At 39.1% G+C, this 15099-nt stretch overlaps 1 protein-coding gene across 1 annotated transcript in view; it reads right to left on the bottom strand.

Annotated features, from left to right (window-relative positions):
• Positions 1–15099, bottom strand: part of LOC149528338 (putative hydrolase C777.06c) — a 124911-nt gene that overhangs the window by 33159 nt on the left and 76653 nt on the right. The window lies entirely within an intron of this gene.

Raw genomic sequence — 15099 nt, forward strand, 5'->3', positions numbered from 1 at the left:
TTGAATTCTGGAAATTGTTTTGGCATCTTCCATTACGAATTAATGTGGTTAGGAAACCATCTTTGTTGCTGGAGTTAATGCTTTGGCATCTGTGATTGAAAATTACTGTTTTGTATTCCATTGCCAAATATTGGGCATCTAGATTGGTCAGCTGCAGCGTTAGAATTAGATGCACTTGTGGTGCCATTGTCTTATTAATTTATGGGCATCTTCTACCTGATTTCCAACACCCATGGTGCCTGCTATTTAGAAGCCTAAGTTGCTGCAAACCTGGGCATTTGTCTGAGAGGGACGAACTACATATTGAGGGAAGCAAATTGCCCTATCAGGCTGTGCATATTCTCCTGAACTGCACAATTTTGTAACTGATTGGGTGTGATCTTACAGCTCTGTTGGACGCTCCAAATGCCCTGTTAGATGGTGTGATTCTGGTCTTCTATTAATGTCTGCTAAATCGCACCAAATGAACGCCTAGATCCTCTGCTATTTAGCATTAGATCCTTCTGCGTCCTGGGCGTTTATCTCACTCCTGTTGAATGCAGCACATACACTGCTTTGGTGTCATTTTGGACTGCTGTAGCATTACATTCCAGGGCTGTGATTTTGTCGAGAAGTTTGATACTTATTGTGCAAATCATTAATATGTGCATTTTAAAATTTTACACATAATTGTATTGTGTTTAGTAAATGCAATTTGTGTTAAGGCAATAAATAAAGTGGAATTGCTCATTTAATTGTCTATCATCATTCTGATACTGATTTCAGTTGAAGTTTGTAATGTCCCCTCTTTAGTTCGACATGACATTGATCATGGATTTTGCCTATTCCAGACTCTCGTAGGCAAATGGTGTGGAGAGAGAGTCAATTCTGCGGATCAGATGGTCTTGAAGAAGTGTTAAAAGGTTATATTTTATTATTATGTGTTATTGGGGCCTACATGTTATAATTTTAAGTTGAGTTGCACTTTTTATTTTATAAAATTACTTTATTATAAAAAGTGCATTATAATGAGATTTTATAAAGGATGTTTCTAGAAGTTCTAGCAACTTCTTAGAAAAGTGAATAAATAGAGGGCTGGGCCTCTCATTTGGACATGCTTGGATTTGAGATTTCTTCTACTTCTTCCATTGTGGAGCAAATTTGTAGTCTCTTGGGTCTGCAAATTATTATTTGATCTTTGGGAACGAATCATTCCCTTGGATTGGCGACTTTGAGGGTGTGAAATATCACCTGAATTGTTGCATTTGAGGAGTTGGTAATGCAGCCATCTCATTTGGACTTCATTGAGATTCAGTTATAAGGGTTTACTTTGGTTGGAATAAGGGTTTCAGTTGTGCCCTAGCATTTGTGGATTGATTAACAGGGTTTGAAGACACAGTTGTGCATTATTTTCAGACTGCCAGTCCAGGGTTTGGACCCACGTTTTTGCTCATAACTCCTAATTGGCTTGACAGATGAATTTCATATTTTAGGGGGTTATTCAACAACCCTAGGCGCCCAGATTTATTGCTTTTGGAGTGACAAAAAACGCTGCAATATTTTTATCTAGCAGCCGTACCAGGCCGTACCTGTACGGCCCTGTCAGTTGGGCAGCAGCAGCAATTTTGTGAGTCGGTTTGGGGCAGATTGTGAGGTCTTCGTGTGGCATTAATCCAGCATTCATATCCGGCAAAATTGGAGCTATTCCAGGTGCACAAAATATTGATTGCCAAAATATTGCATGTTAAGGATTAGAACAGTCAGCATTGTCATTGCATAAATAGTTATTTCCAGTCATTAATAACTGTTGTAAAAGTTTCGTCATTTGCATTCCAAATCTGAACTGGGTTATTGTTCATGTCGTAACATTGCATTGTCAAGAGCTTGATGTATTAGAAGTGCATAGTTGTGACAGTCTCTCATTGTAATCAGTTCTATTTGCTGTCATAAAATCAGAATTGCATTGGACTTCACATTTGAGTTTCATATTGTCATCTATCTCTTAGATTGGTAGTGTTATAATCTGGAATTGTTGTTCATACATTATTGGCATCATATATTGAGGTTTCGTTGTACAACAATTAGTAATATTGCAGCCTTATTCGGTTACATGCCAACTGTTTGACAAAATTCCTAAGTCCAGTTTGAGGGTTTCAGTGGCCTTTATAGTAAGGGTCATTACAGTGGTATCAGAGCTATAAGTTCTACCATCCTGTGGAGGTCTTATAGGGAATTTGGAACAGCTGGATAGAAGGGAAAGTGTTTGACGAAATGTCAAAACACTAAAATCAGAACATTTATGTTTGAGCATGCGACAGAGGCTTTATAATTTCCGCAATACCAAAGCAAGACAAGATAGGATTTCAGACCTGTAGAGCGAACAGTCTAGCTCATCTGTACAGGTGGACATAGAATCCAGTCATACAGACACAGGGGAGGTATTCTTTGATCAAGACTACGACTACAATATGGATAGAAGCGGGAATGCCGGTCCAGATCAGCAAGAGGAAAGATTTTTACAGTTATTAGACACCTTGGCACAGGGACAGCGATTAGCCGAACAAAGAGCACAGGAACAGAATCAGAGAATGGAGCTTATGATGCAGATGATGGCTCGTCAAATGGGGTTGAACGCTAACATAGGTGGAGGAAATAATCAGAATGGTAACAATCAGAATGGGAATAATCAGGATGGGATACATAATGGAGGCGAACAAATTGGGAACAATTTCGGTCATGCACCCCAGCAAGCTAGGACAGTGAGTTCGAGACCTATGATTCCCACGTTCCTTCCTAGAGCTCCAGAGCAGCCAGTACCAGAACCCCAGATCGCTGACATACAGGATCAGCTGAGGAGAGATTGGGAAGCAGGAGGTCCAGATTTTACAGCTGCAATCACCTTTAGAGAGTATATGGATGTGCGGATGAAGCATATGCCCCGTGGACATGACAGGACTCAGAGCTATGAGCTACGAAAGAAAGTAGGGAAACTTCAGTTACCATATTATGATGGCTCGGGGAAGTCTACAGCAAGAGCTTGGGTTCAAAAACTTGACACATACTTTCAATTGAACCCTATGTCTGAGGAAGAAGCTATTAAGTATGCAGCAATTCACCTGGATGGGTTAGCACACGAGTGGTGGCATCATGGTATGATCACTATGGGTCATGCACACATTACCTCATATGTGGAGTTTACGGAGAGACTGATTGAACGTTTTGATAAGAAGGATCCAGAACTCCATTTCAAGGAGTTAGCTCAGCTTAAACAATGGGGATCATTGGAAACATACATTTCAGAGTTTCAAAAACTTGCAGTGTTAGTAACAGATGTATCTGAACGGAGGCTATTGGTTTTATTTATGGATGGGCTAGTTGATCCGTTGAGAGGGTGGATTAAAGCTCTCAACCCTCCCACTTTGCAGGAAGCCATTAAGAAAGCTCGTGACATGGATTCCTCTTCAGCTTCTAAAAATAAATTCCAGGCAAAGAGTTTCCCTTCAGGAAAAGATAGGGACAGGAAACCCTTTCATAGAGAGGCACAGCTACCTAAGGAGGAAAGTAAGAGGTTGGACAAGGAGACACTTAATGACTTGCGTAGGAAGAAGCTATGCTTCTATTGCAAAGGCCCGTATGAGTATGGCCATGACTGTCTTATGAGGCCAAAAGGGAAGGCCAACCGAGCAATGTGGGCTTATTACGAAGGCTCAGATTCAGATAGTTCAGAACATCATGATGAGGATCCTGATGAAGCAGAGGGAGAGCAAGAGATAGACAGTGCAGGGCAACAGCAGGGAACAGAGCTACATTTACAGGAAACACGACTGTCTAGTATCCAGAGAGAGGGATCTTTCAAACTTCGGGGAGTTTTGGCTGGGCAGAAGGTTATTACATTACTGGACACAAGTGCCACACATAATTTCATTGATGCACGATTCGTGGAGAAGCGTGGACTCATTACTGAGGAGTTCGTGGGACTAAGAGTCAAGGTAGCTGATGGATACACTCTTCGTTGTGACAGGATGGTACGAGACCTACCTTTGCGCCTGAACAACTATGAGTTTAAGGCGGACTATCATGTGGTCAACATGGGTGACATGGATATAGTACTTGGAATGCAGTGGCTACATTCATTGAAGGTGGTTACCCTGAGACTAAAGGATATGGAGATACAATTCGAAGTGAATGATAGGACTCATGTGCTTAAGGCTATCCGTAATGGAGACATCAGGACTATCTCATTTAGGCGGCTGGAGAGATTAACTAGGCATAATGATATAGAGTGGGCAGCAGTTTGTACTTTGACACCTACACAGGAGGAGCAACATAAGACGGAATATCATCCTGATATTTAGAAATTGAGGATTAAGTACGAAAAGGTATTCAGTGAGATTCCACCAGGCAGGCCACCGGACAGAGGCATTGAGCATGTTATTGAGCTGGAGGAAGGTGCTAAGCCTATCATGATCACACCATATCGACACCCAAAGCGACTCAAGGATGAGATCGAAAGGACCATCGAGGAGTTGCTAGCTATGGGGCACATCCAACCAAGTAAGTCACCTTTTGCATCTTCTGTTGTTTTGGTAAAAAAGAAGGATGGAACTCTTCGGATGTGTGTTGATTACAGGGAATTAAATAAGAGAACCATTAAGAACAGGTATCCCATTCCTCGCATTGATGAGTTGATAGATGAATTGCATGGGGCTTGTTATTTCACGAAAATTGATTTGAGAACAGGATATCACCAAATCAGAGTCCGTGAACAAGATATTGAGAAAACTGCTTTCAGATGTCATTGTGGGCACTTTGAGTTTGTAGTCATGCCTTTTGGTCTGACCAATGCACCTGCCACTTTCCAGTCCACTATGAACAGAGTCTTCCACCATCAGTTGAGGAAATTCGTGCTGGTGTTTTTTGATGACATTTTGATCTATAGCCGATCATGGCAGGAGCATCTAGAGCATTTGGAGACAGTGTTGAGCATTTTACAGAAGGAGTCCTTGTATGCAAAAGAGTCCAAATGTGACTTAGGGATGACCGAGCTGTTATATTTGGGACACATTATTAGTGCAGATGGAGTGCGGATGGATCCTGAAAAGATTCGCGCTATTGTTGCTTGGCCTCCACCAGAGAACCTTACACAGTTGAGGGGGTTCCTTGGTTTATGTGGTTTCTATCGCAGGTTTGTCAGTGGCTACTCACGACATGCAGCTCCCATGACAGATCTACTGAAAAAAGGGGAATTTGTGTGGACTCAGAAGGCACAGGACTGTTTTATGAGATTTAAGGAGATAATGACTATGTGCCTAGTTCTAGCATTACCTGATTTCACGAAGCCATTTGAGCTTCAATGTGATGCATCTGGAGAGGGAGTAGGTGTTGTACTTATGCAGAATAAGCACCCCATAGCTTATGAGAGCAGGAAGCTCAGAGGCCCCGAGTGTTCATTCAGTATATATGATAAGGAGATGTTGGCCATCATGCATGCTTTGGCCAAATTCAAACAATATCTTGTGGGTAGCAAGTTTTGTATTAAAATTGATCATAACAGTTTGAGGCATTTCTTGGGACAGCGGGACCTGAATGATCGCCAGCAAAAGTGGGTAATAAGTTGCAGGCATATGATTTTGACATCTCATATGTCAAAGGAACTCAGAATGTTGTTGCAGATGCTCTATCTCGAAGGCCACACCTCACTCTTATGGTTCAGATATCAGAGGATTGGCGACACTTGATTATAGCAGAGTATGCCAGGGATACATGGGCCTCCGATATAGTGGAGGGAACAGTGATTGATACCAGATACACACTTGTAGATGATTTAATCATTTACCAAGAACAGGATTTACCTAGTCTCAGGATCGAAGGTTAAGCAACTGATTTTGAGAGCATTTCACGACTCACCGACAGCAGGCCATCCCGGGTACTTCAAGACTTACAGGTCAGTTCGAGAGCGGTTCACTTGGAAGGGGCTGAAAGCTGATGTTTTGTAGTACGTTCGAGAGTGTCTTGTTTGCCAGCAAAACAAACAAGAACACACCTATCCGGCAGGGTTCCTATAGCCACTTCCGATCCCTGACAAGAAGTGGGAGTGCATCTCCATGGACTTTATCACAGGTTTGCCCAAGGTACAAGGACGGGATTGTATTTATGTGGTGGTAGATAGATTAAAAAAATATGCTCATTTCTTTCCTATCACCACTACCCACTCAGCAGCTCAGGTGGCAGAGGTTTTCTTTCGGGAGGTTTTCAGATTGCACGGATTGCCTCGGAACATTGTGAGTGACAAGGATAGCCGTTTCATGAGTCATTTTTGGCAGGAGGTATTCCGGTTATGTGGCACGGAGCTTACACCCAGCACTAGCTATCACCCACAAACCGATGGTCAAACGGAGATTGTGAACAAATGGGTGGAAGGGTATTTAAAGAATTATGTGGCAGCTCAGTAGCAAGCTTGGGTCAGATGGATATATCTCTGCGAGTATTGTTACAATACTACATATCACATCACTATACAGAAGACACCCTTCATGGCACTTTACGGTTATGAAGCACCTAGTTTCTTGGATTTGTTGTTGGGCGACAGCCGGGTACCCAGTCCAAGAGAATTATTACAGGAGAGTAAGGATATAGTTGCTACTCTCAAAGATAATATTGCGAGAGCTCAGAACCAGCAGAAGCAATATGCAGACCAGAAGAGGACTGAGCGTAGTTTTGAGGTGGATGATATGGTTTACCTCATGTTGCAGCCATATAGGCAATCTACTCTTAAGAAGAGTGGTGCAGAGAAACTCAAGCCACGCTATTACGGACCATTCAGGGTTATCAGGCGAATTGGTGAGGTGGCCTATGAGTTGGGGCTTCCGGCAGACAGCAAGGTGCACAATGTGTTTCATGTGTCCCGCCTCAAGAAGGCGTTGGGACAGAATGTGGTGCCTTCCGCAGTATTACCTCCTTTAGACGATGAGGGAAAATTGATTTTAGTGCCAGAATCCATCCTGGAGAGCAGAGAAAAGCAGCTTCGCAGAAGAGTGATCAGAGAATACTTGGTTAAGTGGAAAGATCTACCTGTTGAGGATGCTACTTGGGAGGTGGAAGCTATTTTGCAGCACCCAGCGTTGAGATTGCTTGAGGCCAAGCAATTTCAAGAGGGGCGGACTGTAATGTCCCCTCTTTAGTTCGACATGACATTGATCATGGATTTTGCCTATTCCAGACTCTCGTAGGCAAATGGTGTGGAGAGAGTCAATTCTGTGGATCAGATGGTCATATCTTGCTCTTGAAGAAGTGTTAAGAGGTTATATTTTATTATTATGTGTTATTGGGGCCTACATGTTATAATTTTAAGTTGAGTTGCACTTTTTATTTTATAAAATTACTTTATTATAAAAAGTGCATTATAATGAGATTTTATAAAGGATGTTTCTAGAAGTTCTAGCAACTTCTTAGAAAAGTGAATAAATAGAGGGCTGGGCCTCTCATTTTGACATGCTTGGATTTGAGATTTCTTCTACTTCTTCCATTGTGGAGCAAATTTGTAGTCTCTTGGGTCTGCAAATTATTATTTGATCTTTGGGAACGAATCATTCCCTTGAATTGGCGACTTTGAGGGTGTGAAATATCACCTGAATTGTTGCATTTGAGGAGTTGGTAATGCAGCCATCTCATTTGGACTTCATTGAGATTCAGTTATAAGGGTTTACTTTGGTTGGAATAAGGGTTTCAGTTGTGCCCTAACATTTGTGGATTGATTAACAGGGTTTGAAGACACAGTTGTGCATTATTTTCAGACTGCCAGTCCAGGGTTTGGACCCACGTTTTTGCTCATAACTCCTAATTGGCTTGACGGATGAATTTCATATTTTAGGGGGTTATTCAGCAACCCTAGGCGCCTAGATTTATTGCTTTTGGAGTGACAAAAAAAGCCGCAATATTTTTATCTAGCAGCCGTACCAGGCCGTACCTGTACGGCCCTGTCAGTTGGCAGCAGCAGCAATTTTGTGAGTCGGTTTGGGGCAGATTGTGAGGTCTTCATGTGGCATTAATCCAGCATTCATATCTGGCAAAATTGGAGCTATTCCAGGTGCACAAAATATTGATTGCCAAAATATTGCATGTTAAGGATTAGAACAGTCAGCACTGTCATTGCATAAATAGTTATTTCCAGTCATTAATAACTGTTGTAAAAGTTTCGTCATTTGCATTCCAAATCTGAACTGGGTTATTGTTCATGTCGTAACATTGCATTGTCAAGAGCTTGATGTATTAGAAGTGCATAGTTGTGACAGTCTCTCATTGTAATCAGTTCTATTTGCTGTCATAAAATCAGAATTGCATTGGACTTCATATTTGAGTTTCATATTGTCATCTATCTCTTAGATTGGTAGTGTTATAATCTGGAATTGTTGTTCATACATTATTGGCATCATATATTGAGGTTTCGTTGTACAACAATTAGTAATATTGCAGCCTTATTCGGTTACATGCCAACTGTTTGACAAAATTCCTAAGTCCAGTTTGAGGGTTTCAGTGGCCTTTATAGTAAGGGTCATTACAAAGTTGTGTATGTGAAGTTTATAATTGAATAAGTTGGAGAATTGGCATTACATCTGCTTATATGCATTAATCCATTAGAAGATCATATGCTGTGAAGATCCATATGTTTCCAAGCTAACATTCTACGCAAAATAGGTACCATCTAGAATTACAATGGGAATAAGTTTGCTTGCGAAGTGTTTGACAAAATGTCAACATATGAAAAATTGGTGTTTGTTAGAGCTATAATTGGCAGGGGTTTTTAAAAAAATTGAGTTGGTGTTATCAATCGTATTTGGATTGTCTGAGAAGTAAGATTATTTTCTTGATTGAGTAGGTGCTAATTTTGGTAAGAGTTGTTTCTCTAAGAATAGGTGTTCATGGTTGATGTGCCTTAGGGTTATGTCGATGTGAATTTTGTTCCACTACAACATGCAGAATCAAATACTTAATGTTTCAAGGAGAAATACTAAACACACAATCCTCTCTTGATATAAGGTCATCTCTCATGCTAAGCTTGCAAAGTAAGATCATGAAATGACTTCAGGGTTCCTTCTTATTGTGGACTTCACTCAGTTTTATGATGTGATATGCTGGTTATCACAAAGGGACTTATGCTATTCATTAAATGGATATCAACTCTTGCACTTCTAGAGATTTCACTCTAAAATGCAATGAAAATATAGTTTCAATTTTCCAATCGTTCCACTTCAAATTAAATTTAACTTCTACTACTACTACCTCTAATTGGGAATGAAAGGAATCATGGATGACTTGGACTCTACTAGATGTAAACTCACCAACAGCTCTACTCACCTAGTGCAAGCCTCTAAGGAATACAAAAATCATTTTCACATCAATATCCTCTCTCTAATCTCATCATCTAGATGCAAACCAAAGATTGAACATCAATCGAAGTTAATTGCTTTCATCGGCTTACCCCGCAAGCCACCCTTACCACCAATAAGAGGCTAGTGGCCCGGATTTGTCCGAATCAAACAAGTAAACATCCACAATAACTTTCATTCAACTAAATTACTTCAACATGAAAATAAATCTACTACAAGTGAAAGATTGAAAAAACCATGCAATCTACTACAATAACAAGTAGTCCACCATGAAGAACCACCAATGAATTATCAATTACTTTGACAAGTATTATAGCAATAACTTCATCAAGTCTCTCCCTTAGCTACCCTACTCTACTCTAGCTCTCTACTACCTCTAATCTCTAAGTTAATCTCCTAAGTTCCACCAATCTAACCCCCTGTAAATGAGAAGGCCTTGGCCTTTAATAGTTGCTCAATGACAATGAAGGGCCTGATGGAATTATTTTCATTAATGTCAAAGAGTTTCAAGGAGATTGTTGTAGTATTCTCATTGATGTCAAAGAGTGTCAAGACTATTAGTATAAATACCATTAATGTCAAAGGAATAAGATATGAGGAAACATGTCATATTGCCACAAATTGAAATATTGCTTTGTATCATGTGTAGAAGATTTTCAAGTGTTCCATTATACATACACATGGCATAGGAAATGAAGAAAGGCTGAGATATGTATGCACATAATCATATCTATCTACATATTATGTTATCCCAAGGAGTATGATAAACTGTAAGTATCTATAAGCAAATAAGGTCATCAAATAGAAGTCTAGCCGTAATTAATGAGTAATGTTTATTGACATCTAAGAGTTCACTAAGTATAAGGTTTGAATGGTGGGACTAAAGATGTTTTAGAAGATAAAAAGTCATATTGCCACATCAGCTAAGACCAGAAATATATGTTGGCGATGACCAAACACATAGAGATTAAGAAGCAAATGATAAACGACTCAAAGACATATATAATCTAAATATATGTGAATGATAACAAAGAACATAATACAAGACAAAACTATATTCAAGTGTTCCATTATACATACACATGGTATAGGAAATGAAGAAAGGCTGAGATATGTATGCACATAATCACATCTATCTACACATTATGTTATCCCAAGGAGTATGATGAACAGTAAGTATCTATAAGCAAATAAGGTCATCAAATAGAAGTCTAGCCGTAATTAATGAGTAATGTTTATTGACATCTAAGAGTTCACTAAATATAAGGTTTGAATGGTGGGACTAAAGATGTTTTAGAAGATAAAAAGTCATATTGCCACATCAACTAAGACCAGAAATATATGTTGGCAATGACCAAACACATAGAGATTAAGAAGCAAATGATAAACGACTCAAAGAGATATATAATCTAAATATATGTGAATGATAACAAAGAACATAATACAAGACAAAACTATATTACAACACTGGGAACATGGTGGCCATCTACATAAGACGGTGATAGAAGCCCAGCCTTGGAGAAATCAGCGGCAAGAAGGAAGAATGCAGCATATAAAGTGTTTCCAGATCATCATGACTACAGTTCTAGCATTTACACTATGTGCGATGTGTCTTACCAGAAAGACCAAAAGATTTTATCAAAATAAGAATGCATTAAGAGGAAGTGACTCGAATGGTGAAATGATACTGAACTAACAACTACCGATAACAGTAACTACAGAATAGTTGGTAATATTGTCTGTAAGATAGCATATCTGAGATACAAGGCAATGAATGTTATAAGGCAACAACTTGAAGGTTTTCGATGAAAGTAAGAGAGTGTGAAATTCAGAAATGACACAGATAAATCGAGAGATACTGTCAAGACTCTTCAATTAACATTCCTGTATAAACCAGTGATATATATAACGACAGTCAATAGTAAGGATTAGTAACCATAATTGACAATGGCGACTAAAGGAAAGATGCAACGTAAGTAGTGACGATGAGTTGGCAGAAACATGGTCAAGGCTTGGTAACCAGCAGTCACAAGAACTCACGATGATGCCGTTCTACATTCGGGTGATAAGGATAGAATATTCAATGATATAGTCAGTGATTGTGATTTACAGATTTTATACAGTAAAGACAATGGATTGGAAGCTGAATCTGTTTGGTCAATAATTCCACATAATGTTTTCTCAAAAGTCTAAAATATTCGATGGCAATGGAACTTGCAATGGAATTAATCCACGTATGAACAGAAGTTGCACATCAAAAAGAATATAAGACAGCGGTAAACTATAATAAGCAATGAAATATAGATAGATAGATAGATAAAATTTTAACGTCCACGAGGCTAAAAATAGCCTATGGGCTAGATATATACAGTGACGTTGATGGAGTTTAAGACAGCGGCTTCTATTATTGAAACTTGGCATACACTGAGATAAAAACATATTCAAAGTGCCCGGTCAGCAACGTAACAGCAGGACGTTGTATACAACTGATATTTACGATGAAAAAGGTAATCCCATTGAAAAGATAATAGTCGATGGTGAAAAAGGGGTATGAAAGAAACGATAAAGATTAACAAGAAATGTGCAATATTTATGGAGTATAGAGTAACTTCATCAACAATCTAGATCATGTACGAATTGAATGCATTGAAACTGAAGTCGCCACCATCATAGTGTAAAAGCACAAGAACATGCATAGGCATCGTGGGTTCCAAGTCAGCAGCTTGGTTTTCTTTGCTAAGTCAATCACGATTATGATGGATCTAGAGAGTGTTTAAATTACAAATGATAGCGGTGATTAACTTAAGCATAAGTTAGAAGAGGTATGAGGCGTAAAGATTATTTTGAAAAGGTGTGATGAATTAAGAAGTACTATTATTTTAATTTATAAAGGCACGTGACCACAATTTGATAAGTCATATCCTATAAAGGATAAGATATTAATTCTTATATCAATTTTTTGTTACTGTGATCAGACAAGAAGTAAGAAGTGGTGCGTAGAAGACAGAGGTGTGTAGATTAAAGCAGAATATGTAGAACATAAAAGTACGTTGTACGAAGAATTTATGTATGTAAGGAAGACAAATGAAGAATATATATGTGTTGTTTTTGATATAAAAGCAGCCAAAAGTAGGGGGCAAGCCCTTTACAACAGTGGAGGCACGACCAACAAAAAGCCAGCCGTCAACTAGTAGACAACCACACACACCACCCCTAAAGATTTATATCAAAAACATAAGTAACAAAATAACTGTAATTAAAAGTACTAGAGATTCTACCCATAGAAACAACAAAGTTTATTAGTTTATCAAAATGCATGTAGGTGGTCTTCGCATCCTACCACCTATAGCCTAGAACTAAGTTCAGCATAAAAAACAAAACCATCACCAAAGGATGGATAGTGAAAACCAGTAGAGCACCAAAACAGACCAGACACCAAGAGGCCACTAACTGGCATCCTTTTTCTTTCCTTTCCCAACCAGGAGCACCTTGGCCCAATCTGCAACAAGAAAGCTATAGAGAAGCTTCAGGTCCTTCCCAAGGTTCTCCTCCTCCGATGCATTTGCCAACAACTGGAGAGTGGTGGCAGCCGCATGAGTCACCTTAAGGGTGAACTTTGAGAAGAGGGTGAAGCCCTCCTCCACAACATTGCACCTATCTTTGAGCTCCTGGAGATCCTTGCGAATAACAGCCCCTTTTTCCTCCGTTCCCAACTTTAGAGCCTTGTTGTTCGCCAGAGATTTGTTGTTGTCCTGCACCACAAGATTGTTAGTGGGGGCCTTTAGGTTATCCAGACCATCTTTCTTAACCAGGGAGGAGATAGTGTCAGGGGAGTCACATGTGTTGTTGATAAAAGTAATATAAAGGAATATATAATCAGATTTTTTATCTGATTTATATATTTATTTGAGAGAAAGAAAGTGTGAATTATAAAAGGAGAGCATATATATTTAGCAGAGTAATTGAGTAGACAAAAGAAATTATATAATCAGGTTTTTATCTAATATACATTTTTGTAAAGGAAGAGTGAAGAGTAAAATTGAGTGTTATTGACCAACTTCAAGAAAAGAGAAAAGTGTATAAGCTTATATGAAGATAAGAAGAGAATGGCGTGCAATAAAAATATCCATCTTCAGTTGATTAAGCGACATTGACAAGGTGGAAAATGAGTTGGTGTGCAGTGGAGTGGTGCTCATGAAGACAACAGTGGGGTTGATGCTTCCAATAGGTTTGAGCTTGCGAACTGTGGGAATTGGATCTTCCACTGAGTCAATGCTTATAAACTTAGAGGTCGTAGCCTCTAGTAGGTTGGAGCCTACAAATCATTTTATAAAAGAACAAGTTTATATATAAAGCAATTATTTGTCATGGTTTTCTCCTGCATTGGGTTTCCACGTAAATCTTGTGTTATTGTGTTATGTGCATAATTGCTGATTCCAACATTTAAAGTTATTTGCATAATTGGCTTGTAGAGTATCTCCCGATATTTTTTATTTCGTCCATCCTTCAAAATTTCCTCATGGAATTGACTTGAATCACTTGCATCTTTGTGAGCTCATGAACTTGATCTTTCTTGATTCTCCTTGAATATGTCCTCATGTAGTTGGATCCTCTGTGCTTTCCTAAATTTGCTCTTGATTCTGACTTGAGTTTGCGGGTTGATAGCTTGACCATGAATCCTTCCCTCTGACTTGAGTCCTCAGGCTTGAGCCATTTCCTTGTGGTATCCACTCGAAATTTTGAGGCCTTGATCATCACCTTGCCCTCAAGCTTCTCCTTCCTGTAGTTGTGACAATGGAGGTATGTGAACCAACAACGCTATGATTTTCCAAGAATGGATTTGCATCCACCCCCTTTCCATGTTGAATTCACCTTGCAAAACAAAAAGAAAGTATTAAGTTCTTGAAAAATCCGAAAAGCAAAATCACATCAATAAACAAGATTCATCCCATTTTGCATTAAAATTCATTTCTCTCGCAACTCTACCCATTCAATTAGTCTTGAAGTAATTCAAATTTCCTTTTTAGATCATCCAAAGTTAGGCATCTTAGTGGTGATAACTCCCACATTTTTAAATTAAATTACAAAAATAAAATCACCTTAACACCATCAATCTTGAATTTTCAAATTTAGGAGGCAAAATATTTCCCATTGAACAATTTTAGCGCTTGGTAGTAGATGGGAAGGGACAAGGGAGATTTCGAAAGATGCAAAATTTCCACCAAGGGGGAGATTTCGGAAGATGTGAAATTTCCACCGAAGGGGAGATTTCGAAAGATGTAAAATTTTCACCGAAGGGGAGATCCCGGAAGATCCAAAATTTCCTAAAGGGGAGATTTCGAAAGATCCAAAATTTCCACATAAAGGGAAGATTTCGGATGATTCAAAATTTCCACAAAAAGTTTTTGGAAGATGCAAAATTTCCACCGATGGAAAATTTTGAACTTGTGAAATTTCCACCAAAGGGAAAAATCTCTTGAAAAATTATCAATTTCTTCCCCTCATCGTTCTAAAGTTGTAATGCTTAAGTTGGCATCAAATAAAAGGCCCGAGTCTTGAGATTTTTGGGATAAATGAGAGAGGAGATTTCGGAAGATCCGAAATTTCCACCAAACGGGAGATTTTGGAAGATATGAAATTTCCACCAAGGGGGAGATTTTGGAAGATCCAAAATTTCCAGCAAGGGGGAGATTTCGAAAGATCCGAAATTTCCACCAAAACTTGGTTCTCTCAC

This window comes from Cupressus sempervirens, chromosome 11 (genome assembly GCF_028749045.1).
Source record: "Cupressus sempervirens isolate cs-2001-9-10 chromosome 11, ASM2874904v1, whole genome shotgun sequence".
NCBI classification, from domain to species: domain Eukaryota; kingdom Viridiplantae; phylum Streptophyta; class Pinopsida; order Cupressales; family Cupressaceae; genus Cupressus; species Cupressus sempervirens.